Source organism: Arachis hypogaea, chromosome 3 (assembly GCF_003086295.3).
Source record: "Arachis hypogaea cultivar Tifrunner chromosome 3, arahy.Tifrunner.gnm2.J5K5, whole genome shotgun sequence".
Classification (NCBI taxonomy): Eukaryota; Viridiplantae; Streptophyta; class Magnoliopsida; order Fabales; family Fabaceae; genus Arachis; species Arachis hypogaea.
Window position 1 is genome coordinate 36,163,749 of NC_092038.1, and position 25,222 is coordinate 36,188,970.

The 25,222-nt window shown below is 39.8% G+C and overlaps 1 non-coding gene across 1 annotated transcript; it reads left to right on the forward strand.

The window, feature by feature from the left end:
- The first annotated feature begins 236 nt into the window (after positions 1–236).
- On the forward strand, positions 237–344 carry LOC112793121 (small nucleolar RNA R71). The gene has a single exon (XR_003197830.1). It is a non-coding gene; the product is annotated as a small nucleolar RNA R71 (small nucleolar RNA).
- Positions 345–25,222: the final 24,878 nt, after the last annotated feature.

Genomic DNA, 25,222 nt, shown 5'->3' on the forward strand with positions numbered 1-25,222 from the left:
AATATGGCATTCAGAGTATCAATCTCAAGAACTCCTTTCTTCTGATTTGTCCCATTGTTCACAAGATTCCTTTCAGAAGTGTACATGAATTGGTTATTTGCAACCATTTCAATTAGTTCTTGAGCTTCTGTAGGCGTCTTCTTCAGATGAAGAGATCCTGCAGCAGAGCTATCCAAAGACATCTTGGACAGTTCAGACAGACCATCATAGAAAATACCTATGATGCTCCATTCAGAAAGCATATCAGAGGGACACTTTCTGATTAATTGTTTGTATCTTTCCCAAGCTTCATAGAGGGATTCTCCTTCCTTCTGTCTGAAGGTTTGGACTTCCACTCTAAGCTTACTCAATTTTTGAGGTGGAAAGAACTTTGCCAAGAAGGCATTGACTAGCTTTTCCCAAGAATTTAGGCTTTCTTTAGGTTGTGAGTCCAACCATGTCCTAGCTCTGTCTCTTACAGCAAAAGGGAATAGCATAAGTCTGTAGACCTCAGGGTCAACCCCATTAGTCTTGACAGTGTCACAGATTTGCAAGAATTCAACTAAAAACTGATGAGGATCTTCCAATGGAAGTTCATGGAACTTGCAATTCTGTTGCATTAGAGAAACTAATTGAGGCTTAAGCTCAAAGTTGTTTGCTCCAATGGCAGGGATAGAGATGCTTCTCCCATAGAAGTCGGGAGTAGGTGCAGTAAAGTCACCCAGCACCTTCCTTGCATTGTTGGCATTGTTGTTGTTTTCGGCTGCCATGGGTTCTTCTTCTTTGAAGATTTCTGTTAGGTCCTCTACAGAGAGTTGTGCCTTAGCTTCTCTTAGTTTTCGCTTCAAGGTCCTTTCAGGTTTAGGGTCAGCCTCAACAAGAATGCTTTTGTCTTTGCTTCTGCTCATATGAAAGAGAAGAGAACAAGAAAATATGGAATCCTCTACGTCACAGTATAGAGATTCCTTGAGGTTTTAGAGGAAAAGAAAAATAGAAGGAAAAGGCAGAAAATTCGAACTTTATCAAGAAAGACGGAGTTCGAATTGTGCACTAAGGAATAATGTTAGTCCATAAATAGAAGGATGTGAGAAGAGGGGAAGTAATTTTCGAAAATTAAGTAAAAGATTTTAAAAACATTTAAAAAAACTAATTGATTTTCGAAAACCAAGAGTGGAAAAGAAATCAAGTGATTTTTGAAAAAGATTTTGAAATTAGAAATCAAAAAGATTTGATTGAAAACTATTTTTGAAAAAGATGTGATTAAAAAGATATGATTGGTTTTAAAAAGATGTGATTGAGAAGATATGATTTGAAAAATATTTTTAAAAAGATTTGATTTTGAAAATTAATAACTTGGCTAACAAGAAAAGATATGATTCAAACATTAAACCTTTCTCAACAGAAAAGGCAACATGCTTGAAATGTTGAATCAAATCATTAATTGATAGCAAGTATTTTTTAAAAATGGAAAGAAATTGATTTTGAAAAAGATTTGATTGAAAAGATTTGATTTGAAAAAGATTTGATTTTGAAAAATTTTGAAAACTTGAAAAAAATTTGAACTGAAAATAGAATCTTCCCTCTTGTGCCATCTTGGCATTAAACGCCCAGAATGGTGCACATTCTGGCGTTTAACGCCCAAACTACTACCTTTTGGGCGTTAAATGCCCAGCCAGGCACCCTGGCTGGCGTTTAAACGCCAGTTTGCCTTCCTTACTGGGCGTTTTGAACGCCCAGCTTTTTCTGTGTAATTCCTCTGCTGTATGTTCTAAATCTTCAATTCTCTGTATTATTGACTTGAAAAGACACGAATTAAAAAAATATTTTTGGATTTTTAATAATGAGGAATAATCAAAATGCAACTAAAATCAAATAACAATGCATGCAAGACACCAAACTTAGCAGTTTGTATACTGCTGACACTAACAATGAGAATGCATATGAGACATATAAACACTCAAGTCAATAGAATTCAAAGATCAGAGCAATGAAATCATCAAGAACAACTTGAAGATTGATGAAGACACATGCATGAATGCAAGAAGAACAGAAACATGCAATTGACACCAAACTTAAAATGAGACTCTAGACTCAAACAAGAAACATAAAATATTTTTGGTTTTTATGATTTTGTAAATTTTTTTTGTGCTTTTTCGAAAATTAAGTGGAAAAGAAAATAAAGGTATCAAAATTCTTAATGAGAATTCCAGGAATCATGCAATTTTAGTCTAAAGCTTCAGTCTAAAGGAATTAGACATGGCCAGCCAAGCTTCAGCAGGACATTGCATTCAAGAGCTAAATTGATGAGAATCAATCAGCTTTGGTGATGATAAGAACATCACTTTGAAACACTAGAATTCATTCTTAAGAACTCTGAAGAAAAAATACCTAATCTAAGCAACAAGATGAACCGTCAGTTGTCCATACTCGAACAATCCCAGGCAACGGCGCCAAAAACTTGGTGCACGAAATTGTGATCAATACTTTTCACAACTCAAATAATCCTTGGTGATGAATCCAAAAACTTGGTGTTCAATACCATGGCATAAACACAACTTCGCACAACTAACCAGCAAGTGTACTGGGTCGTCCAAGTAATAAACCTTACGCGAGTAAGGGTCGATCCCACAGAGATTGTTGGTAGGAAGCAAGCTATGGTCACCTTGTAAATCTTAGTCAGGCAAACTCAAATGGTTATGAATGATGAATAAAACATAAAGATAAAGATAGAGATACTTATGTAATTCATTGGTGAGAACTTCAGATAAGCGTATGAAGATGCTTTGTCCCTTCCGTCTCTCTGCTTTCCTACTGTCTTCATCTAATCCTTCTTACTCCTTTCCATGGCAAGCTGTATGCAAGGGTTTCACCGTTGTCAGTGGCTACCTCCCATCCTCTCAGTGGAAATGTTCAACGCACCCTGTCACGGCACGGCTATCCAGCTGTTGGTTCTCGATCATGTCGGAATAGAATCCAGTGATTCTTTTGCGTCTGTCACTAACGCCCCACAATCGCGAGTTTGAAGCTCGTCACAGTCATTCAATCATTGAATCCTACTCAGAATAGCACAGACAAGGTTTAGACCTTCCGGATTCTCTTGAATGCCGCCATCAATTCTAGCTTATACCACGAAGATTCCGATTAAAGAATCCAAGAGATATCCACCCAATCTAAGGTAGAACGGAGGTGGTTGTCAGGCACGCGTTTATAGGTGAGAATGATGATGAGTGTCACGGATCATCACATTCATCAAGTTGAAGAACAAGTGATATCTTAGAACAAGAACAAGCGGAATTGAATAGAAGAACAATAGTAATTGCATTAATACTCGAGGTACAGCAGAGCTCCACACCTTAATCTATGGTGTGTAGAAACTCCACCGTTGAAAATACATAAGAACAAAAGTGATCATTGGCTTCGGTCCCAGAGAGGGAACCAGAAGAACCAAGTTGAAAATACAATAGTAAAAGGTCCTACTTATAGAAAACTAGTAACCTAGGGTTTACAGAGATGAGTAAATGACATAAAAATCCACTTCCAGACCCACTTGGTGTGTGCTTGGGCTGAGCATTGAAGCATTTTCGTGTAGAGACTCTTCTTGGAGTTAAACGCCAGCTTTTGTGCCAGTTTGGGCGTTTAACTCCCATCCTTGTGCCAGTTCCGGCGTTTAACGCTGGGAATTCTGAGGGTGACTTTGAACGCCGGTTTGGGCCATCAAATCTTGGGCAAAGTATGGACTATCATATATTGCTAGAAAGCCCAGGATGTCTACTTTCCAACGCCGTTGAGAGCGCGCCAATTGGGCTTCTGTAGCTCCAGAAAATCCACTTCGAGTGCAGGAAGGTCAGAATCCAACAGCATCTGCAGTCCTTTTTAGTCTCTGAATCAGATTTTTGCTCAGGTCCCTCAATTTCAGCCAGAAAATACCTGAAATCACAGAAAAACACACAAACTCATAGTAAGTCCAGAAAAGTGAATTTTAACTAAAAACTAATAAAAATATACTAAAAACTAGCTAGATCATACTAAAAACATACTAAAAAGAATGCCAAAAAGCGTACAAATTATCCGCTCATCACTCTTGATAGTGGACTTTTGGTTGATAATTCTGGATTAGTTAACCCAAGTTACCAGGTGATAAAGCACCCCTTAGAACCTAGTCATCCAAGCATATCTTTATACAAAAGCATCACGGACATATGTCTAAGGGTTCAAGCTATTGGTTCCTAGCCTTATTGATTGCTCTCTTTTACTTCTTTCTTCTTTTTCATTTTCTTTCTTTTTGCAAGGATTTATTCATATAGGTCTCATAGAATGCATACCAAGTTTATACTTATGGAGATATTCTAACCTTCAACTTTATTTGTGAACTAACTAGTTAGCATATACCACCACACATACTAGGACTTTATTCATCTTCCACAAAATTAGACTTCACTCTTCTCTTTTCATAACATTTTCTTTTTATTGAATGTTGGAGATCAAGCATACATTTAACACAAGGTGCAGTGACATAGGTACTTTAACCAGCAAGCCATAGTAAACATGTAGGAAAACATAACGCAGGGAACTTTAATGTAAATTAACTTTAGGCCGAAAGGCACTAAGCAACAGGGATACACTTGCACTCTCAATTAAAACACTTAAACTATAGGTAGTCAAGTAATAACACAACCTTTTGGTGTCCACCTACTTCCTCCTTGACATTATTGTCTTTGGCTTTTGTATCCTTCTTTTGTCTCTCCAGATGATGGTGCATATTCCTTCCAAGGGTTGAAGTGACTGCCTACAAAGATATTGAAAGTTGCTTGTTCTCCAAGCACTTGAGAGATGGTTAGCATGCATGTGTGTTTGTGAGCTTCTAAACTCAATTTGGTGTGTGAACACCAAACTTAGTTCTTTGCTTAGTTCTGTGTGCAATGGATTGTATGCATGCAATGCAACGTCATGTGCTTTTAGTCCTCTTGAGAAAATAAAACTATGAAACTAAAAGAAAATTGCAAAGCCAAGTGGCTTCTGTGATTGTTTAGGGTTAATGATTAATCATGCTTTTTGGAGGGTTGTAATGTGTTTCTGTGGAATTCATGGTGGAACACTAAACTTAGTGTCACACATTCACCCTTGAATTGTTGACTCAAGACATAATCACTTTGGTGTGCAACACCAAACTTAACTCCTTTCAATGCACAAAAGTTTAACTTAACCTTTTATTTGGACAAAAAGAATTGTGAAAAAGGGTTGCCTCTGGTTGGGTTGCCTCCCAACAAGCGCTTCTTTAACGTCACTAGCTTGACGGTTGCCCCTTGTTATGGAGGATGATAATGTCTCAGATCCTCTCCTCTCATAGTGAATTTTCTTCCAATTCCTTCCTTGATGATCTCCACATGTTACAATGAGAGAACCTTGTTTACTGTGTATACTCCACGAAGTTGAGAGGGTATTGCAGAGTATTGAGGTGGTATTGTTAGGTGATGGCTCAGGATTACTTTGTCCCCTGGTGAGAAACTTTCAGTGGGAATTTTTTTATTTTTCCAACCTTTTGGTGCCTTCTTCTTGAGATTCTTCTCTTCAGATGATGCTTCTTTGTTTGTGGTTTTGCTGTCAGGAAGACCTTTGTTGATTATCTCATGTGGGGGTTGTAGCCCTAGCTCCTCCTTGATTCTTTCAGCTTGTTGCACCACTTGTGCTTCCTTTTTCTCTATCAATGATGAATTCAAAGGCTCTAATTATGATTCTTTGGTTGCTTCCTTCAGGGTTGCTTCTCCAGAATTAATCTTCATGCATTTCTTTTCTTGAGGGGTGTCATTCATGGTCTTGAAGACATGGAAGACTAGCTGTTCATCATGTATTCTTAGCATCAATTCTCCCCTTTCAACATCTATTAGTGCTCTAGCTGTGGCTAGGAATGATGTTCTGAAAATGATGGGATGAAGGTGGTTTTCTTCCATATCAAGAATGACAATGTCTGTAGGGAGGTAGTATTTTCCTACCTTTACTAACACATTTTCTACAACCCCAAATGCTTGTTTGCAAGATTTATCAACCAATTGAAGGACTATTTTTGTAGGCTTCAATTTAGTGATCTGAAGCTTCTTCATAAGGGATAGAGGCATGAGATTTATACTTACTCCAAGATCGCAGAATCATCTGTCAATTGCCATGTTTCCTATGGTGCAAGGGATATGGAAGCTCCCTGGGTCCTTCTTCTTTGTTAGTAGATCCTTCTAGATGAGAGCACGACATTCCTTGGTCATCACTACTGTTTGTCCTCCTTTCAAGGGACCTTTTTTGGACAGCAGCTCCTTTATGAACTTGATGTATAGTGGCATTTGTTGGAGAGCTTCAATGAAGGGGATATTAATATGGAAAGATTTGAATATCTCTAGGAATCTAGAGTATTTCTTCTCATTGGTGCTTCCCTTAAGCCTTTGAGGGTATGGGGTTTTTGGCACATAAGGTCTTAGGGTCTCCTTTTCTATTGAATCATGGTTGCTCCCTTCTTGTTTTGACTCTTCAAATGCCTCATTTGAAGCTTCTTTGTCCTGTTCTTCTAACTTGGTGATCTCTTCCTCGAAAATCTTCTCACTCGTCAGTGTAATGACTTTACACTCTTCTTTTGGATTAGCCATAGTGTCACTAGGGAAGGTGTGAGTAGGCATGGGGATCTGTTTGGAGAGGTATCCAACTTGTGCCTCAAATTTTTGGATTTCAGCTCCTTGGTTCTGCATGTTAGATCGCACTTCTTCCTTGAATGTCTTCATGTCCTTTAACTCCTCCAAAAACTTTCCAACCAAGTTCTCTATTCTCGAGAGTTTATCCTCAAACGGGGGGGGGGGGGGGATGTGATGATGGGTTGGGATTTGGAGGTTGGAAATGGCTATTTTGTGGTTGAAAGTGGGGTTAGAAAGTGGTATTGTGTGGAGTTTGATATGTTCTATGATTGGAGGATTGATGGTTAGGATTATTATAGTAGTTGGAGTTTTGTGGTCTGTGATCTTGGGTCTAATTTTGCTGATTTTCCCACCCAAAGTTTGGGTGGTTCTTCCATCCAGTGTTATAAATTTTGGCATGGGGATCATAAGACTATCTAGATGAATTACCCACATAGTTTGCTTGTTTCCACTCATATTCCTCCCCTGGGTTGGTTCCTTCTTGAGCTGATGCTTGGGTATTGATTACTGTAACTTGTGTCTTCTCTATGTGTTTAGTGAGGGCTGCCAGTTGATTTGTGATCAACTTGTTTTGTGCTAGCAAGGCATAGAAATATTCATTATTTGCCATGGTATCAACAATGTCTATGGCTTATTTAATGGTCTTCTTTATGTTCAGAGAATCTCCTGAGGAATGGTCCAATGCCTTCTTTGCTTCTTGAGATAGGCCTTCATAAAAGATGTGAAGCTGCACCCATTCATTGAACATGTCAGGGGGCACCTCCTTGTCAATTCCTTGTACCTATCCCAAGCTTTATAGAGGATTTCTCCATCTAGTTGCCTGAAGGTCTGCACCTCTGTCCTTAGCTTGATGATCCTTTGAAGAGGATAAAACTTTGTCAAGAACTTGTTCACCACGTCATCTCAAGTAATAAGGCTCTCCTTGGGGAAAACCTCAAGCCATTTGTATGCCTTGTCCCTAAGAGAGAAAGGGAACAAGAGCAATCTATATGTTTCTGGATGGACACCATTAGTTTTCACAATATCACAAGTCCTCAAAAATGTAGACAAGTGTTGGTTAGGGTTCTCTTGAGCACTCCTTCCAAATTGGCAATTGTTTTAGACTAGGGTGTTTAGTTCGTTCAAAGTTATTGGCATGCACATTGGGTGTTAGGATGCTGCTTCCATAATTTCCAGTGTTGGGATTTATGAAAGAACCTAACACTCTTCTCACTGGTTGAGCATGATTGTCAGCACCTTCTCCATGATTATGTGGCATTTCATCCCATGTTTAGATCTAGATCCTCTTCCACTTCTTCTTCACCAAGAACTCTTTTTCCTCTTGCAGCTGCCTTTCTTCTTAGTCTTAGAAATTTCCTTTCTGGTTTGGAATCAAAGGAGGTTGATGCTCCTCTCCTTTCTCTTGGCATACACAAGGTGGCAACACAAGAAAGCAAAGTGAAGAAAATCACTCTGTTGAAAGGGTGCGGTTAGAGTTGAGTGGTGCAAATCATCAAATAGTTAGTGGATTAGGATTCAAATGAGTATATATACAATAAAAATTAAATGAAAATTGCTATAAGATAAAGTAAACCAACTGAAATTAAATTGGTTAGCAAAATAAAAGAAAAATGTTCAATCTAGGTATCCTTTGACTTAGTCATTGTCAATACCAAATTAATCCCCGACAACGGCACCATAAACTTGATCATGGAATTTTATATCTCTACAATCTTCCTTCGGCAAGTATACCAAATTGTCGTCAAGTAAAAACTCACAAAGAGTGAGGTCGAATCCCACAGAAATTGATTGATTGAGTAATTTCAGTCAAGTGAAAAATCTAGTTGAACAAAGTATTAATGGAGGTTGATTGCAAGAATTTAAATGGCGGAAAATGTAAATGACTTGAAGTAAATGACTGAAATTAAAGTGTAGAAATGTAAATTGCTGAAAAATAAATTGCATAAAGTAATGGAAATTTAAATGACTGGAAATTAAAAGGGACTGGGGTGATGAACATAAAAATAAACAGAGTAAAAGAATAGGTAGATGAGAATAGGGAGGATCATTCAATTTAGTTGATATTAAATTCTCCGGATCAATACAATCTCAACTTTTCTTCAATCATACAACTCATTAATCTCTTGGCAATCATGAGTGATTGTACCCAATTCCTTGGTAATTCAATATCTTTAAACTTGAACAATTTCCAATTTCTTGATCTAATTACTCATGAGAAGAGATGAAACCTGGTCACTTATTATACCACACACCTTTATAGATCAAAGCATCAGGAGAATTATAGGTCACTATATCCGACCAATCCCCAATCTTGTCCAGTATGAGAAAGAATTTCTAGCATGATTCCATCATTCCTCTTCCAAGTTTCAAATGGAATCCATGTATATTATTCAACCTCTTTTCCAAGATAACTGAATAATTGAATGAAGCACGAAATCTTTCAAGCAAATCAAAGAGAGATGAAGAGAAGAAGAAAACAAGAATTACTATTGATCCATCAAATTACAATAGAGCTCCCTCCCCCAATGAAGTGGGGTTTAATTGTCATAGCTTCAGAAAACCCAATAGAAAAATAAAAGTGCATGAAAAGTAAACTAAGTACAAACAAAAAAAGAAAAGAGAAAAGTAGTATCTAGATCTTAGTGGTGTAAAGTAAAAGTCAGTCCCCCTATGAAGTTCAAAACTTCACTTATTTATACTACTTCTCTAACTTCAAGTGAGTCTTTAAGTCTCTGGATGTGAACCCTTGGCCTTAGTGAAGCAAGTTAGGAAAATGCCCAGGCCCTTTTCAGCGTTGCCAACGTTGCTAACGCTATCTTCTATATGTGTGTACGCACATGCGTATGCACATTTGCCTCCCCAAATCTTCCAATTTCTGCTTTGTGCATGGTCGATGACATTATTGTGGCAGCGTTAGCGTTACCAACGGTATAATACTCCCATCCTGGCATTGTCCCTGGCATTATTGGCATTGGAAACATTGGTGAGAATTCATGTTTCATCCTTGGCGTTGATAACGCTGGTAACGCTCTTGGAAGTGGTGTTAGTGCTGGCGTTGGCAATGTTGATGCTGGTGTTGTTGCCAGTGTTGCCAACATTGGCAAAGCCCTTGGTTCCTTGAAGCTGGCGTTGTTGCTGGTGCTAGCAGCGTTGGCAACGTTGATGCTGGTGTTGTTGCCATTATTCCCAACATTGGCAACGCCCTTGGTTCCTTGAAGCTGGCGTTGTTGCTGCGTTACCAGCATTGGTAACGTTGATGATGGCATTATTGCTTGCGTTACCAGCGTTGGTAATGCCTTCAGTCTGTTTCGTCTTGCCTTGCCTATCATTATTCAAACAAATGCATCAAAGCTTGCTATTTCATAAATAATCACAAGATATTTCATCATTCATTACATCACTTAGTTCTTGTATTAATGTCATGAAAATGATTGTAATTCACTAATGTTTAATGAATCAAGACATGCAAAGATAATTCATGCAAAAACTTTCTTATTGATGAAGGTAATGCATGAAATTAGGTTAAAACTTAATAAAAATGGCTTTTAAAACTAGCCAAGATGCCCAGACATCAGTATCACTTTCAAACACATAAAAGTGACACCATTTGGGGGCAACCATAGCTACCTCAAAGTTCATAGCGACAATTTCAAAGAAAACATAAAGACAACGAGTATAGGGGCTGTTCATACCCAGGGTCGAGCTGTTCGACCCGGGATGTTCTACAGACAAGGCGACCGACCTCTTCAGGTCAGGTGATGAGCGGATAATTTATATGCTTTTTGGCATTGTTTTTTAGGTAGTTTTTAGTATGATCTAGTTACTTTTAGGGATGTTTTCATTAGTTTTTATGCTAAATTCACATTTCTGGACTTTACTATGAGTTTGTGTGTTTTTCTGTGATTTCAAGTATTTTCTGGCTGAAATTGAGGAACCTGAGCAAAACTCTGATAGGAGGCTGACAAAGGACTGCTGATGCTGTTGGAATCTGACCTCCTTGCACTTAAAATGGATTTTATAGAGCTACAGAACTCTAAATGGCGCGCTCTCAACTAAGTTGGAAAGTAGACATCCAGAGCTTTCCAGAAATATATAATAGTTCATACTTTATTTGTGATTAGATGACGTAAACAGGCGCTCAACGCCAGTTCTATGCTGCATTCTGGAGTCAAACGCCAGAAACACGTCACGAACCAGAGTTGAACGCCCAAAACACGTTACAACTTGGCGTTCAACTCCAAGAGAAGCCTCAGCTCGTAGATAAATCAAGCTCAGCCCAAGCACACACCAAGTGGGCCCCAAAAGTGAATTTATGCATCAATTACTTACTTTTGTAAACCCTAGTAGCTAGTTTAGTATAAATAGAACTTTTTACTAGTTTATTAGATGTCTTTTGATTGTATTTTTGATCTTTTGACCACGTTTGGGGGCTGGCCTCTCGACCATTCCTGGACCTTCATCACTTATGTATTTTCAATGGTGGAGTTTCTACACACCATAGATTAAGGGTGTGGAGCTCTGCTGTACCTCAAGTTTCAATGCAATTACTACTATTTTCTATTCAATTCCGCTTGTTCTTATTCTAAGATATTCGTTGCACTTCAACATGATGAATGTGATGATCCGTGACACTCATCATCATTCTCACCTATGAACGCGTGACTGACAACTACTTCCATTCTACCTTAGACCGGGCACATATCTCTTGGATTCCTTAATCAGAATCGTCGTGGTATAAGCTAGAATTGATGGCGGCATTCATGGGAATCCAAAAAGTCTAACCTTGTCTGTGGTATTCCGAGTAGGATTTTGGAGTTGAATGACTGTGACGAGCTTCAAACTCGCGTCCATTTTCACTAACAGATGATTAGCCGTGCTGTGACAGAGCATTTGGACCATTTTCACTGAGAGGATGGGATGTAGCCATTGACAACGGTGATGCCCTACATACAGCTTGCCAAGGAAAGGAGTAAGAAGGATTGAATGAAAGCAGTAAAAAAGCAGAGATCCAACAGGGACACAACATCTCCATGCAATTATCTGAAATTCCCACCATTGAATTACATGAATAACTCTATCTTTATTTTATGTTTATTATTTATTATTATTTGAAAAACCAATAATCTCTTAAATTAGTTAAATCCGCCTGACTAAGATTTACAAGATGACCATAGCTTGCTTCATACCAACAATCTCTGTGGGATCGACCCTTACTCACGTAAGGTATTACTTGGACGACCTAGTACACTTGCTGGTTAGTTATGCGGAGTTGTGCCAAAGTGAGATTCACGTTTGAGAGCACCAAGTCTTTGGAGCCATTGTTGATGATCACAATTTCGTCCACCAAGTTTTTGGTGCCGTTACCGAGGATTGTTCGAGTATGAACAACTGACGGTTCATCTTGTTGCTCAGATCAAGTAATTTTCTTTTTGTTTTAATTTCAAAAACTTTTCAAAAAAAATCTTTCAAAAATTTTTTCTTTATTTTCGTTTTTTCTAAAGAATATTTTCGAAAAACTCAAATCAAGGTGGTCCAGGCCTTTCATTGTCACAAAAGTCTCACCATATGGACACATCGAAATCATGGATGAAAGGTCAGAGAGGACTTTTATAGTGAATGGACAAAGACTCAAGCATTATCTGGGCAACATGGGGGAAAACCCCAGAGTAAAATATCATCTCAAGTGAAGTAAGGACCCGTCGAGCTAGCGACGATAAAAGAGCGCTTTGTTGGGAGGCAACCCAACCTTAGGTAACTACTTTTTCAACTGCATTTCAATAAAGATCACAAGTTGTTTCCCCTGCATTACAAGGAGCTAAGTTTGGTGTTCCACACCAAAACAATTCAAGAGTGAAAGTGCGATTCTAAGTTTGGTGTCCCACCAAAGGATGCTAGTTAGAATCATACTACACTCTCAAAGCACATTGCTAGCTCTGACCAATCAAGGGAACCACTTGGATATAGATTTGTCTTTAGTTAATTGGTTGCTAACAGCAAGATACGAGGTTCTACGCATGCATGCAAGGTTTTGTAGTAGGCAAGGAACTAAGTTTGGTGTTCACACACCAAAATAAGTTCAGAAATCATAAGCATACATGCAAGCTGACTATTCCTCAAGTGCTTGGGAAACAAGCAACTTCCAATAAACTTACAGGAAGCTTATGAGGAGATGGTGCACCTTCAACTAAGAAAGTGAGGCATCAAGAACTATGACAATGACAATAAGAGGGCAACTGGATTGGTGTGGCAAACCATCTCCCAAAGGTTGTATTGCTACTTAATTCCATCTACTCATCGTGTTAAAAATTGGAAGTCCGAATGCACTGTTAATTAATAGTCATGTGTTGATTGGAACCTAGTTTAACTATGCATTTTAAGTTTTCTGATGAAGAAGTCTATGCTTGCTAGTCTTTATGTTACTGCATCATATCTTTACTTATTGTATGCTTGTCTTGTAAAATCAAATGAAAAAGAGAATGATTTTTCTTCAAAAGACCAGAGTGGAGTTCATGATATGGAGTAAGTTTCTGAGTTTGTGGTGTAGTCATAAGTTAGCTAAGTTGGTTCAACCATAAGGTGGGGATGACAACTATCTGGCCTGAATACTATACTTTGAATATACCCATGAGACTAAGTAAATAACAAGATCCTAATAAGAGAAAGGGAAAGAACACTTAAAGTGAAAAACAAAAGAAAAAGAGTAAGCAATAAGGCTAGGCACCAATGGTTTTAATCTTGAGGCATGTGTCTGTGGTGTTCCTGTGTGAGGGATTTACTTGGATGAATAAGCTCTTAGGGGTGCCTTATCACTTGGTAACTTGGGTTAACTAACTCGGGATTATCAGCTGAAAGTCCACTATCAAGAGTAACCTTCACTACAGAGCATTTAGTAACCTAAAGAGGTGCTGGACACCAATGTCTCAAGAAGGAAAATAAATGAACCAGATGCCTGTGGTGTGTATGTGTGGGGGAGAGACTTGAGGGAGTAAGTCCTTAGGGGTATCTCAACACCTAGCACCTTGAACCAACTGGTTCGGGAGTGTTGGCTAAAAGCTTATCTTAAAGAGTTGCCCCCTTACAGAGCACTTAGCTTGAAGAACACAAATAAGCCCTGGAATGACAATAAAAGGATCAATAAAAGTCTCATGGGATGTAAGCAAAATCAGTGTTTTAGGACATGATAAAGGTCTGAAAGCCAGTAATGGAATGAACCTAAGTTGCTATGCATGAAACCACCATAAAATCAGTGACATGACTTCCACAAGAATGACTCATTTCTCTTGGCATTCCATTCATCATTCTCTTGTTCCAGTACTTGCTTAGGGACAAGAAAGCTTTAAGTTTGGTGTTGTGATGCCAGGGCATCTTGGCCAGTTTCACTGACCTTTTCTTTACTATTTTTAAGGTAGTTTCATGCATTTCCTTAGGAAATAAGCTAGTTTTGGGTAGATATTCACTTACACCTTGATTCAAGCATACATTGTGAATTTTACATGATTTCATGAGGATTTTGCATGAGTTTAATAACAAATTGTATGTTGCATTACCCATGACTTGGACTAGAACTTTGATGCACTCTATTGCTTGATTTCAGGACCAAAGGAAGCAAGGAAGAACCACTTAGCAGTCACGTTAATCTAATTAATGTTACCACTAACGTGGAATGGGAGGTAACTTGCAAAGTTAATGAGAAAAATGATTGCCAATAACGCTCTCGAAGCCATCATTGCCCACGTTAAGAGTCACGTTAACTAAGTTAACGTGAACTCTAACGTGAAGAAGGGACTTTGAGCCAATGTTAGTGACACTTAACATTATCACTAACGTTGGCCAATGATCATAAGTGGCTACGTTAGAGTCCACGTTAACTTAGTTAACGTGGCCTCTAACGTTAAAAGGGGGAAGGAAGCCATGGTTAGTGACACTCAACATTGTCACTAACGTTGGCCTACGGTGCAATGTACCACGTTAACTCCCACGTTAACTTGGTTAACGTGGGAGCTAACGTAAGAGGCAAGGGTGGTCGACAACGTTAGTGACACCCAACATTGTCACCAACGTTGGAAGCAACCACAAAACCCCAAGGAGCCACGTTAACTTAGTTAACGTGGAAAGCTAACGTTGATGAGTGAAAGATGAGCCAACGTTAGTGACACTCAACATTGCCACTAACGTTGGGGATGGCTAAGAATGGCCACGTTAGAAGCCACGTTAACCTAGTTAACGTGGACTCTAACGTGAGACATAGGGGCACATTGGAACGTTAGTGACAATGTTGAGTGTCACTAACATTCTCGAAGGTTGGCAAGGCCACGTTAGAAGCCACGTTAACCTAGATAACGTGGGCTCTAACGTGAGGCAAAGGGGTACATTGGAACGTTAGTGACAATGTTGAGTGTCACTAACGCTCTCGAACTCATACTTTCACTAAAACGTTAACACCCCTAACGTCCTGAGCTAAAATCTCTGCCCACTTCACACTTTCTCTCTGCAAGTAAAACCAAGCCCAAATGAAGAAGAGAACTGCTTCAAACTCAAGATCCAAAGGCCCAAGACTTGAAGAGCCAACTAGAAGCTGAGAAGAGTAGTATATATAGGAGTAGCTTTGAATTATTTAGGAGTTTTGGGAAGTTGGAAAAATAGCACTACTCTCTGTATTTTACTCTGCTCTTCTAGTTCCATGATGTATTCTCCATCATTGTTTTCATTTTCTAGAGCTATGAACAACTAAACCCCTTTCATTGGGTTAGGGAGCTCTGTTGTAAGTTGATGGATCAATACTAGTTTTCATTATTCTTCTTCTATCTTTTCTCTTGATTTTACTTGAAAGCTTTCGATCTTCATCCCATTGGGTAGTTATCTTGGAAAAGAAGCTATTCAAACTTGGATCTCTTCTGAGCCTTGAAAGAGGAATGAAGAGATCAAGCTAGAAATGCTTTCTCATGCTGGACCAAATTGGGTTTGGATGGATATGTGACTATAATCCTCTCAATACTTGATTTGGGAAATGCATGTGGTATAATCAGTGACCACACTTCATCTCTTCTCATGAGCAATTGACCAAGGAATTGGCTATTGTTCAAGATTTGAGAGATTGAATTGCAAGAAATTGTAATTCAATCAATTAAGATTGCCAAGGAGATCAATGAGTGCATTGATTGAGGAAGAGATGAAAATGAACTTGATCCGGAGAATTGCAACATCTCCTGCGCCCAATGAACTCCCCAATTCTGATCTCACCCATTCTCTTTAATTTCTGCATTTACTTTCATGAGCAAACACCCCATTCCCATTTAAAATTCTGCAATTTACTTTCAGTCATTTACTTTCAGCCCTTTAATTCTAGCATTTACTTTTTCTGTTATTTACATTCCCGCCATTTTATTTTCTGCAAATCTCAACCCAAATTCTGAATTCACTCAACTAGAACATTCTTCTAATTAAAGTTGCTTGATCAATCAATCCCTGTGGGATTCGACCTCACTCTATTGTGAGTTTTTACTTGACGACAAATTTGGTACACTTGCCGAAGGAAATTTGTTGAGAGACAGTTTCCACCTGCATCAGAAGCTTATGATCCTGAAAACCCTGCAATGGCAGAGGTAAATTGGGTGAACCTTATGGAAACACCTATAATTCATCATGGAGAAATCATCCGAATTTCTCATGGAAGGATCAACAAAAGCCTCAACAAGGCTTTAATATTGGTGGAAGAAATAGGCTCAGCAATATCAAGCCTTATCCATCATCTTCTCAGCAACAGACAGAGAATTATGAACATAATACCTCTAACTTAGCAAACTTAGTCTCTGATCTGTCTAAGGCCACTTTAAGTTTCATGAATGAAACAAGGTCCTCCATCAGAAATCTGGAGGCACAAGTGGACCAGCTAAGTAAGAAAATCACTGAAACCCCTCCTAGTACTCTCCCAAGCAATACAGAAGAGAATCCAAAGAGAGAGTGCAAGGCCATTGATATAGTCAATATGGCTGAATGCAGAGAGGGAGGAAAGGACAAAAATCCTAGTGAGGAAGACCTCCTGGGACGTCCTCTGAGCAAGAAGGAGTCCCCTATTAAGGACCTAAAGGAATCTGAGGCTCATATAGAGACCATAGAGATTCCATTAAACCTCCTTTTGCCATTCATGAGCTCTGAAGACTATTCTTCCTCTGAAGAGGATGAAGATGTAACTGGAGAGCAAGTTACTCAATATTTAGGAGCTATCATGAAGCTGAATGCCAAGTTGTTTCGTAATGAGACTTGGGAAGGTGAACCTCCCTTGCTCATTAGTGAACTAGATACATGGGTTCAGCAAACATTACCTCAAAAGAGACAAGATCTTGGCAAATTCTTAATACCCTGTACCATAGGCACCATGACCTTTAACAAGGCTCTATGTGACCTGGGGTCAAGCATAAATCTTATGCCAATCTCTGTAATGGAGAAGCTGGGGATCATTGAGGTACAGCCTGCCTTATTCTTATTATAATTGGCAGACAAGTCAGTAAGACAAGCTTATGGATTAGTAGAGGACGTGTTGGTAAAGGTTAAAGGCCTTTACATTTCTGCTGATTTCATAATCTTAGACACTAGGAAGGAGGAGGAGGAATGCATCATCCTTGGAAGACCTTTCCTAGCCACAACAGAAGCTGTTATAGATGTTAACAGAGGAGAATTAGTCCTTTAATTGAATGGGGACTACCTTGTGTTTAAGGCACACGGCTATCCTTCTGTAACAAGGGAGAATAAGCATGCAGAGCTTCTCTCAGTACAGAGTCAAACAGAACCCCCACAATCAAACTCTAAGTTTGGTGTTGGGAAGCCACAACCAAACTCTAAGTTTGGTGTTGACTCCCCACAACCAAACTTTAAGTTTGGTGTTGGGACTATACAACATTGACCTGATCACCTGTGAGGCTCTGTGAGAGCCCACTGTCAAGCTATTGACAATAAAGAAGCGCTTATTGGGAGGCAACCCAATTTTTATTTATCTAATTTTATTTTTTATTTTATTGTTCTTTTATGTTTTATTAGGTTCATGATCATGTGGAGTCACGAAAAAAATATTAAAATTAAAAACAGAATAAAAAATAGCAGAAGAAAAAATTACACCTTGGAGGAAGGACTTACTGGCATTTAAACGCCAGTAAGGAGCATCTGCCTAGCGTTCAACACCAGAACAGAGCATGGATCTGGCGCTGAACGCCAGAAACAAGCAACATCTCAGCGTTCAAACGCCAGGAATGCACCCTGAGGAGAGCTGGCGCTGAACGCCAGAAACAAGTATGGAACTGCCGTTCAACGCCAGAAACATGCTGCACATGGGCGTTGAACGCCTATAACATGCATCACTTCGGCGTTTAAACGCCAGAATTGCATGCAAAGGCATTTTACATGCCTAATTGGTGCAGGGATGTAAATCCTTAACACCTCAGGATCTGTGTATCCCACAGGATCATCTCAGGATCTGTGGACCCCGCAGGATCCCCACCTACCATATTCTCCCCTCTTCTCAACATTCATCCTCTCTTTCTAATAAACACTCTTCCCCAAAACCCTTCACCAATCACCTCAATCTCTCTTCCCAATTACCCCCTTCACCATTCACATCCATCCACTCTTCCCTATAAACCCCACCTTCCTTCAAAATTCAAATTTCTTTCCCACCCAAACCCACCCTAAATGGCCGAACCTACCCCCTCTCCTCTCCCTATATAAACCCCTCCATTCTCCTTCATTTTCACACAACACAACCCACTCTTCTACACCTTGGCCGCATACACCTCTCCCCCTCCTCCATATTTTCTTCTTCTTCTTCTTCTTCTCCTTTTTCATCTCTTGCTCGAGGGCGAGCAATATTTTAAGTTTGGTGTGGTAAAAGCATAGCTTTTTGTTTTTCCATTACCATTGATGGCACCTAAGACCGGAGAAACCTCTAGAAAAGGGAAAGGGAAGACAAAAGCTTCCACCTCCGAGTCATGGAAGATGGAAAGATTCATCTCCAAAGCCCATCAAGACCACTTATATGATGTTGTGGCCAAGAAGAAGGTGATCCCCGAGGTTCCTTTCAAGCTCAAGAAAAATGAGTATCCGGAGATCCGACATGAGATCCAAAGAAGAGGTTGGGAAGTTCTAACCAACCCCATCCAACAAGTCGGAATCTTAATGGTTCAAGAGTTCTATGCTAATGTATGGATCACTAGGAACTATGATCAAAGTAAGAACCCGAACCCAAAGAATTATCTTACAATGGTTCGGGGGAAATACTTAGATTTTAGTCCAGAAAATGTGAGGTTGGCGTTCAACTTGCCCATGATGCAAGGAGATGCACGCCCCTACACTAGAAGGGTCAACTTTAATCAAGGGTTGGACCAAGTCCTTATGGACATATGTGTGGAAGGAGCTCAATGGAAAAGAGATTCCAAAGGCAACCCGGTTCAACTAAGAAGACTGGACCTCAAGCCTGTGGCTAGAAGATGGTTAGAGTTCATCCAACGCTCCCTCATCCCCACTAGCAACCGATCTGAAGTTACTGTGGATCGGGCCATCATGATTCATAGCATCATGAATGGAGAGGAAATAGAAGTTCATGAAGTCATCTCCCATGAATTCTACAAAATAGCCGATACGTCCTCTACTTTGGCAAGGCTAGCTTTTCCTCATCTTATTTTCCATCTATGTTACTCAGTTGGAGTTATCATAGAAGGAGACATCCTCATTGAGGAGGACAAGCCCATCACTAAGAAAAGGATGGAGCAAACAAGAGAGCCCACTCATGGAACCCAAGAGACGCATGAGGAAGTGGTGGACGAAATTCTGATCCATATTCTTTTGTATTTGTATGAAATCATTATTGTGGCACCAGTTGAATTCACAACTCCGTTCAACTAACCAGCAAGTGTACTGGGTCGTCCAAGTAATAAACCTTACGCGAATAAGGGTCGATCCCACAGAGATTGTTGGTATGAAGCAAGCTATGGTCACCTTGTAAATCTCAGTTAGGCAGATTAAATTGGTTTATGGGTTTTCGGAAATTAATAATAAAAAGAAAATAAAAGGGATAGAAATACTTATGTAAATTAATAGTGGGAATTTCAGATAGGTGTATGGAGATGCTGTGTTCCTCTTGAAACTCTGCTTCACTACTCGCTCTTCCTTCAATTCTTCTTATTCCTTTCCATGGCAAGCTGTATGTAGGGCTTCACCATCATCGGTGGCTACTTTCAATCCTCTCGGGAAAATGGTCCTATGCGCTGTCACTGCACGGCTAATCGTCTGGAGGCATCACCCTTGGTTGATGGCTACATCCCATCCTCTCAGTGAAAATGGTCCAAATGCTCTGTCGCAGCACAGCTAATCATCTGTCGGTTCTCAATCAGGTTGGAATAGAATCCATTGATTCTTTTGCGTCTGTCACTAACGCCCAGCCTTCAGGAGTTTGAAGCTCGTCACAGTCATTCAATACCGGAATCCTACTCGGAATACCACAGACAAGGTTAGACTTTCCGGATTCCCAGGATCCTACTCGGAATACCACAGACAAGGTTAGACTTTCCGGATCCTCATGAATACCGCCATCTATCTAGCTTATACCACGAAGATTCTGTTGGGGAATCTAAGAGATATGTGCCCGGCCTAAGGTAGAACGGAAGTGGTTGTCAAACACGCGCGTTCATAGGTGAGAATGGTGATGAGTGTCACGAATCATCACATTCATCAAAGTATTGTGCAACGTATATCTTAGAATAAGAACAAAAGAGAATTGAATAAAAAGTAATAGTGATTGTATTGAAACTTGAGGTACAGCAGAGCTCCACACCCTTAATCTATGGTGTGTAGAAACTCTACTGTTGAAAATACACAAGTAAAAGGTTCAGGCATGGCCGAATGGCCAGCCCCCTTTGAGTGATCAAGAGACCGAATAATCAAAGGCTAAACAGTCAAGAGATTAAACTGTCAAAAGATGTCTAATACAATAGTAATTTATCCTATTTATACTAGACTAGCTACTAGGGTTTACATGAGTAAGTAATTGATGCATAAATCCACTTCCGGGGCCCACTTGGTGTATGCTTGGGCTGAGCTTGATCTATCCACGAGCTGAGGCTTTTCTTGGAGTTGAACTCCAAGTTATAACGTGTTTTGGGCGTTCAACTCCGGATCATGACGTTTTTCTGGTGTTTAACTCCAGACAGCAGCATGTACTTGGCGTTAAACGCCAAGTTACGTCATCAATTTCCGAATAAAGTATGGACTATTATATATTTCTGGAAAGCTCTGGATGTCTACTTTCCAACGCCGTTGAGAGCTCCCCATTTGAAGTTCTGTAGCTCCAGAAAATCCATTTCGAGTGCAGGGAGGTCAGATTCCAACAGCATCAGCAGTCCTTTTGTCAGCCTTTTTCAGAGTTTTGCTCAAGTCCCTCAATTTCAGCCAGAATTTACCTGAAATCACAGAAAAATACACAAACTCATAGTAAAGTCCAGAAATGTGAATTTAACATAAAGACTAATGAAAACATCCCTAAAAGTAGCTCAAACTTACTAAAAACTACCTAAAAACAATGCCAAAAAGCGTATAAATTATCCGCTCATCACAACACCAAACTTAAATTGTTGCTTGTCCCCAAGCAACTGAAAATCAAATAGGATAAAAAGAAGAGAATATACTATAAATTCCAGAATATCAATGAATATTAATTATAATTAGATGAGCGGGACTTGTAGCTTTTTGCTTCTGAACAATTTTGGCATCTCACTTTTTCCTTTGAAGTTTAGAGTGATTGGCGTCTCTGGGAACTTAGAATTTTGGATAGTGTTATTGACTTTCCTAGTTAAGCATGTTGATTCTTGAACACAGCTACTTATGAGTCTTGGTCGTGGCCCTAAGCACTTTGTTTTCCAGTATTACCACCGGATACATAAATGCCACAGACACATAACTGGGTGAACCTTTTTAGATTGTGACTTAGCTTTGCTAGAGTCCCCAGTTAGTGGTGTCCAGAACTCTTAAGCACACTCTTTTGCTTTGGATCACGACTTTAACCACTCAGTCTCAAGCTTTTCACTTGGACCTTCATGACACAAGCACATGGTTAGGGACAGCTTGATTTAGCCGCTTAGGCCTGGATTTTATTTCCTTGGGCCCTCCTATCCATTGATGCTCAAAGCCTTGGATCCTTTTTTACCCTTGCCTTTTGGTTTTAAGGGCTATTGGCTTTTTCTGCTTGCTTTTTCTTTTTCTTTCTATTTTTTTTCGCCATTTTTTTCTCTTTTTTTTTCACAAGCTTTTGCTTTTTCACTGCTTTTTCTTGCTTCAAGAATCAATTTCATGATTTTTCAGATTATCAATAACATTTCTCTTTGTTCATCATTCTTTCAAGAGCCAACAATTTTAACACTCATAAACAACAATATCAAAAGACATATGCACTGTTCAATCATTCATTCAGAAAACAAAAAGTATTGTCACCACATCAATATAATTAAATTAAATTCAAGGATAAATTCGAAATTCATGTACTTCTTGTTCTTTTGAATTAAAACATTTTTCATTTAAGAGAGGTGAAGGATTAATGGAATTTATTCATAGCTTTAAGGCATGGTTACATACTAATGATCATGAAGTAAAGACACAAAACATAGATAAACACAATATTAAAAACCAAAAATAGAAAGAAATAAAGAACAAGGAATGAATCCACCTTTAGTGGCGTCTTCTTCTTGAAGGACCAACAATGTCCTTAAGCTCTTCTATGTCCCTTCCTTGCCTTTGTTGCTCCTCCCTCGTTGCTCTTTGGTCTTCTCTTATTTCTTGGAGAATGATGGAGTGCTCATGATGTTCCACCCTTCATTGTTCCACATTGTGGCTCAAATCTTCTAAGGAGGTGTTGAGTTGCTCCCAATAGTTGTTGGGAGGAAAGTGCATCCTTTGAGGCATCTCAAGGATTTCTTGATGATGAGCTTCCTCATGCATCTCTTGAGAACCGTGAGGTCTCTCTTGCTTGCTCCATCCTCTTCTTGGTGATGGGCTTATCCTCTTCAATGGGGATATCTCCTTCTATGATAACTCCAGCTGAGTAACACAGATGGCAAATAAGGTGAGGAAAAGCTAGCGTGCCATGGGTGAGGGCTTGTCGGCTATTTTGTAGAGTTCATTGGAGATGACCTCATGAACTTCTACTTCCTCTCCAATCATGATGCTGTGAATCATGATGGCCCGATCCACAGTAACTTCAGATCGGTTGCTAGTAGGAATGATGGAGCGTTGTATGAACTCCAACCATCCTCTAGCCACAGGCTTGAGATCCAGTCTTCTTAGTTGGACTGGCTTGCCTTTGGAGTCTCTTCTCCATTGAGCTCCTTCCACACATATGTCCATAAGGACTTGGTCCAACCTTTGATTAAAGTTGACCCTTCTAGTGTAGGGGCGTTCATCTCCTTGCATCATGGGCAAGTGAAACGCCAACCTCACATTTTCCGGACTAAAATCTAAGTATTTCCCCCGAACCATTGTGAGATAATTCTTTGGATTCGGGTTCATACTTTGATCATGGTTCCTAGTGATCCATGCATTGGCATAGAACTCTTGAACCATTAAGATTCTGACTTGTTGCATGGGGTTGGTTAAGACTTCCCAACCTCTTCTTGGATCTCATGTCGGATTTCCGGATACTCATTTTTCTTGAGCTTGAAAGGGACCTCAGGGATCACCTTCTTCTTTGCCACAACATCATAGAAGTGGTCTTGATGGCTCTTGGAGATGAATCTTTCCATCTCCCATGACTCGGAGGTGGAAGCTTTTGTCTTCCCTTTTCCTTTTCTAGAGGATACTCCGGCCTTAGGTGCCATTGATGGTAATGGAAAAAAAAAAGCTTATGCTTTTACCACACTAAACTTAAAATATTGCTCGCCCTCGAGCAAGAAAGAAAAGAAGAGAAGAAGAAGAAGAAGAGAATATGGTAGAGAGGGAAAGAGGTAGGTTCGGTAAGAGGGAGAAGAGGGTTTGGGTTGTGTGAAAATGAAGAGATGGAAGGGTATTTATAGGGAGAGGGGAGGGTGTATGTTCGGCCATTTGGGTGGGAATGGGTGGGAAATTGATTTTGAATTTTATGAAGGTAGGTGGGGTTTATGGGGAAGAGTGGTGATGTGATGGTATGGTAATGGAGGAATTGAGTGATGGAAAGTTGTTGGGAAGTGTGACATGGGGAGTAGGAGAGTGTAATTAGGATTAGGAGAGTGTAATTAGGATTAGGAGGTAAGGTGGGAATATATTAGGTGGGGATCCTGTGGGGTCCACAGATCCAGAGGTGATCCTGTGGGGTCCACAGATCCTGAGGTGTCAAGGAATTCCATTCCTGTACCAAATAGGCATGTAAATGCCTTGGCACACCATTCTGGCGTTTAAACGCCCATTGGTGCACGTTCTGGGCGTTCAACGCCCATGTAAAGCATGTTTCTGGCGTTGAACGCCAGTTTCATGCTTGTTACTGGCGTTCAGCGCCAGATTTTCTTCTCTGGGCACATTCTTGGCGTTCAGCGCCAGAATGTTGCTTGTTTCTGGCGTTCAGTGCCAGAATGATGCTCTGTTCTGGTGTTGAACGCCAGCCAGATGCATCTTACTGGCGTTGAACGCCAGCCTGTGCGTCCTCCAGGGTGTGAATTTTTTTCTTCTGCTGTTTTTGATTCTGTTTTTAATTTTTATGATTTTTTCGTGACTCCTCATGATCATGTACCTAATAAAACACAAAGTAACAATAAAACAAAATAAAATAAAATTAGATAAATAAAATTGGGTTGCCTCCCAACAACGCTTTTTAATGTCAATAGCTTGACAGTGGCTCTCATGGAGCCACAAGGTGATCAGGTCAATGTTTGTGTAGTCCCAACACCAAACTTAGAGTTTGGATATGGGGTCTTAACACCAAACTTAGAGTTTGGTTGTGGCCTCACAACACCAAACTTAGAGTTTGACTGTGTGGGCTCTTCTTGACTCTGAACTGAGAGAAGCTCTTCATGCTTACTCTCTTTTGTCACAGAGGGATGGCCATGTGCCTTAAACACAAGGTAGTCCCCATTCAATTGAAGGACTAATTCACCTCTGTTGACATCTATCACAGCTCCTGCTGTGGCTAGGAAAGGTCTTCCAAGGATGATGCAATCATCCTCTTCCTTCCTAGTGTCTAAGATTATGAAATCAGCAGGGATGTAAAGGCCTTCAACCTTTACTAACACGTCCTCTACTATTCCATAAGCTTGTCTCAAGGACTTGTCTGCCAATTGTAATGAGAACAAGGCAGGTTGTACCTCAATGATCCCCAGCTTCTCCATTACAGAGAGTGACATAAGATTTATCCTGACCCCAGATCACACAGAGCCTTTTCAAAGTCATGGTGCCTATGGTACAAGGTATTAGGAACTTGCCAGGATCTTGTTTCTTTTGAGGTAGAGTTTTCTGAATCCAAGTATCTAGTTCACTAATGAGCAAGGGAGGTTCACTTTCCCAAGTCTCATTACCAAACAACTTGGCATTCAGCTTCATGATAGCTCCTAAGTATTGAGCAATTTGCTCTC